A 4,710-nucleotide genomic window follows, 5' to 3' on the forward strand; every position below is an offset into this window, starting at 1 on the left:
TTTTTTTTTTTTTTTTTTTTTTTTAAAGTAGAGATGATGTTTCACCATATTAGCTAGGCTGGTCTCTTGACCAGGCTGGTCTCAAGCTCCTGACCTCGTGATCTGCCTGCCTTGGCCTCTGAAAGTGCTGGGATTACAGGTGTGACCCTAGAATTTCTTTTCTTTTTTTTTTTTTTTTTGAGACGGAGTCTCGCTCTGTCACCCAGGCTGGAATGCAGTGGCCGGATCTCAGCTCACTGTAAGCTCCGCCTCCCAGGTTTATGCCATTCTCCTGCCTCAGCCTCCCGAGTAGCTAGGACTATAGGTGCCCGCCAGCTCGCCCAGCTAGTTTTTTGTATTTTTTTAGTAGAGACGGGGTTTCACTGTGTTAGCCAGGATGGTCTCGATCTGACCTCGTGATCTGCCCGTCTCGGCCTCCCAAAGTGCTGGGATTACAGGCTTGAGCCACCCCGCCCGGCCTAGAATTTCTTATATCTAACCTCTTTTCAGGTTTCCCAGCTCAAATACAGCTGTAAAAAATATATGGGGGTGGGATGTGAAATGTTGAGAAACACACTCACCGTACAAACCCAAAGAATGGACTTAGAGGCTCGAAAAACAGCAAATGTGAGACTTTTTAATAATGGTCTAGCCAGGTGCAGTGGCTCATGCCTGTAAGCTCAGCACTTTGGAAGGCTGAGGCAGGCAGATCACCTGAGGTTGGGAGTGCAAGACCAGCCTGACCAACATGGAGAAACCCCGTGTCTACCAAAAATACAAAATTAGCTGGGCATAGTGGTACATGCCTGTAATCCCAGCTACTCAGGAGGCTGAGGCAGGAGAATCGCTTGAACCCAGGAGGCGGAGGTTGTGGTGAGCCAAGATCGCGCCATTGCACTCCAGCCTGGGCGACAAGAGCGAAACTCCATCTCAAAAAAATAAATAAGTAAATAATAATAATAATGGTCTTGCAAGATCAGGTGTTTGGTGGGCAAGCACACTGGGACAGTCACAACAGGTAATTTATCTCTTAGCGTACAAGTCCCTCCGCCAGTTCCTCAGTGGTTAAGTACTGTGGGGTGACAATCTTCCCGGACGTTGCCAAAGTTTATTATCCCCCTTATAAGGTTATACCCCATTCCCTTCCCCTCTTAAGTTTTGATTTCTCAATAACGAAACTTTCTTCCCTTTTATGGGCGGATCCCTCCTCTACATTCGCTTCACTTAGTGTGACCTCCTAGGCGCATGAACTGTGTGGTTTGTTACATTTGCAGGCCAGCTGCCAGTACTTAGATTTATCATGCCTTGAAAACAAACCATTTAAAATGTTTTTTCACATGAAAGGAGGGAAGTGCAAAGGAATTTTAACATGGAAAACTGAGACATCAAAATGAGATTAGTCCATACTGCAGGAAGCTCCTTTAAATTACAAACATACTAATGTTGTTTTTCTATATTAGTAAACATTTTAAATATACATGCCCAAGATTCCTGGGTAAAAAAAACCGTAAGTTCCTGGCAGCAGAGATGAGCTAACAATTAAAATAAATAAATAAATAAATAAATAAAGAGATGGAACCTGCAACCTCCACCTCTCGGGTTCAAGTGATTCTCCTGCCTCAGCCTCCCGAGTAGGTGGGATTATAGGCATCGCCCAGCTAATTTTTGTATTTTTAGTAGAGATGGGGGCTCACCATGTTGGCCAGGCTGGCCTTGAACTCCTGACCTCAAGTGATCTGCCCGCCTCAGCCTCCCAAAGTGCTAGGATTACAGGCGTGAGCCACCGCGCATGGCCAATTTTTTTTTTTTTTTTCTCTAGAGACAGAGTCATGCTCTTGTTGCCCAGGCTAGAGTGCAAATGGTGCCATCTTGGCTCACTGCAACCTTCGCCTCCTGGGTTCAAGCGATTATCCTGTCTCAGCCTCCCAACGAGCTGGGACTACAGGCACCTTCCACCATACCCGACTACTTTTTGTATTTTTAGTAGAGACAGGGTTTCGCCATGTTGGCCAGGCTGGTCCTGAAGTCCTGACCTCCAGTAATCCATCTGCCTCGGCCTCCTAAAGTGTGGGATTACAGGCATGAGCCATCATGTCTAGTTGAAAAATTTTTTTTTTTTTTGAGATGGAGTCTCGCTCTTTGGCCCAGGCTGGACTGCAGTGGCGCGATCTCGGCTCACTGCAAGCTTCACCTAAGGGTTCACACCATCCTCCTGCCTCAGCCTCCTGAGTAGCTGGGACTACAGGTGCCCGCCACTGCGCCCGGCTAGTTTTTTGTATTTTTAGTAGAGATGGGGTTTCACCGTGTTAGCCAGGATGGTTTCGATCTCCTGACCTCGTGATCCACCTGCCTCGGCCTCCCAAAGTGCTGGGATTACAGGCATGAGCCACTGAGCCCGGAAGAAAAATAATAATTTTTTAAAGCATAGGATGATAGAACTCTTATACCTGGACACCTGACTGGAAAAACGTTTACAAAATGAAATGCAAGAAGGAAAGGAGAGTACGCTTATAAGAAATATTTTCCAATTTGAAAAGAGGAGACTGAAGAGTCAAGAGGCAATTCTGTGAAAGTTTTAAAAATATTTCATCAAGATTAAGAACTTCTACAAACCACAGTGGGACCTCAGGAAAAGCAGTGTGAGTATTTGAAACTTACCATCTTCCAGAACACTGAGCCAAGTTGAGAGAACCAGCCAAAGCCTACGGAAATACATGGAATATACCCCTGGATACGGCACACTTAAAAAGATTTTAGAAAAAAGAACAGAACTCAGATCTGCCAAAAATAACTGAACCCTTCAGTGGCAAGCTTCTCAACAGCACATGTCCTCAGGTTAAAGAGGATGAGGCCAGGCATGGTGGCCCACGCCTGTAATCCCAGCACTTTGGGAGGCCGAAGCAGGTGGATCACCTGAGGTAGACCAGTCTGACCAACATGGTGAAACCCCACCTCTACTAAAAACACAAAATTAGCTGGGCATGGTGGTGCATGCCTGTAATCCCAGCTACTCGGGAGGCTGAAGAAGGAGAATTGCTTGGACCTGGGAGGTGGAGGTTGCAGTGAGCCAAGATCACACCACTGCATTCCAGCCTGGGCAACAAGAGCAAAACTCCATGTCAAAAAAAGAAAAGAAAAAGAAAAAGAAAAATGAAAAGAGGATGAAAGCAACAATCGACAACTAACCATAGTGGATGAGCAGGGGTGGGTGAGATAGGTCCCAAAGAAGACTAGAAACATATCAAGGATATTTCATCTATACTCTGTAGCTACAAACAAAAAGGTGTAAACAGAGCTATCCACATGTAACATGAAGAAGATAAACAAAAATGACATAGCAACTATCAAACCTACCATAAAAAAAGAGAAATACAATGAGAGAAGAAATTTCCATGCAACAGATGAAGAACCCAATCTGGAAAACAATATAAGCCCTCAAACCAAAAGTAGGTTCCTCCTTGAATACTTATTTGAATATTTCAAATGAGAATGTGAATTCAAGTTGAATTTTAAAAAAAAACTATAGGTCGGGAGCAAGATGGCCAAATAGGAACAGCTCCAGCCTCCAGCTCCCACAGTGAGCGACACAGAAGACGGGTGATTTCTGCATTTTCAGCTGAGGTACCGGGTTCATCTCACTGGGAAGTGCTGGACAATTGGTGCTGGTCAGCTTGTGCAGCCCGACCAGCGAGAGCTGAAGCAGGGCGAGGCATCGCCTCACCTGGGAAGTACAAAGGGGAAGGGAATCCCTTTTCCTAGCCAAGGGAAACTGAGACACACAACACCTGGAAAATCGGGTAACTCCCACCCTAATACTGTGCTTTACCAAGAGTCTTAGCAAACGGCACACCAGGAGATTATATCCCACACCTGGCCCGGAGGGTTCCACGCCCATGGAGCCTCCCTCATTGCTAGCACAGCAGTCTGAGATCTAACTGCAAGGCGGCAGCGAGGCTGGGGGAGGGGTGCCCGCCATTGCTGAGGCTTCAGTAGGTAAACAAAGCCGCGCAGAAGCTCGAACTGGGTGGAGCCCACCACAGCTCAGGGAGGCCTGCCTGTCTCTGTAGACTCTACCTCTGGGGACAGGGCATAGTTAACAAAAAGCAGCAAAAACCTCTGCAGATGTTAATGACTCTGCCTGACAGCTTTGAAGAGAGCAGTGGATCTCCCAGCACGGAGGTTGAGATCTGAGAACGGACAGACTGCCTGCTCAAGTGGGTCCCTGACCCCTGAGTAGCCTAACTGGGAGACATCCCCCACTAGGTGCAGACCGACACCTCACACCTCACACGGCGGGGTACACCCCTGAGACGAAGCTTCCAGAGCAAGAATCAGACAGCAACACTCGCTGTTCAGCAATATTCTATCTTCTGCAGCCTCTGCTGCTGATACCCAGGCAAACAGGGTCTGGAGTGGACCTCAAGCAATCTCCAACAGACCTACAGCTGAGGATCCTTACTGTTAGAAGGAAAACTAACAAACAGAAAGGACACCCACACCAAAATCCCATCAGTACGTCACCAGTATCAAAGACCAAAGGCAGATAAAACCACAAAGATGGGGAAAAAGCAGGGCAGAAAAGCTGGAAATTCAAATAATCAGAGCGCACCTCCCCCTCCAAAGGAACGCAGCTCATCACCAGCAACAGATCAACGCTGGATGGAGAATGACTTTGACGAGTTGAGAGGAGAAGGCTTCAGTCGATCAAACTTCTCAGAGCTAAAGGAGGAA

The sequence above is a fragment of the Mandrillus leucophaeus genome, unplaced genomic scaffold, assembly GCF_000951045.1.
Source record: "Mandrillus leucophaeus isolate KB7577 unplaced genomic scaffold, Mleu.le_1.0 Scaffold118, whole genome shotgun sequence".
NCBI lineage: Eukaryota > Metazoa > Chordata > Mammalia > Primates > Cercopithecidae > Mandrillus > Mandrillus leucophaeus.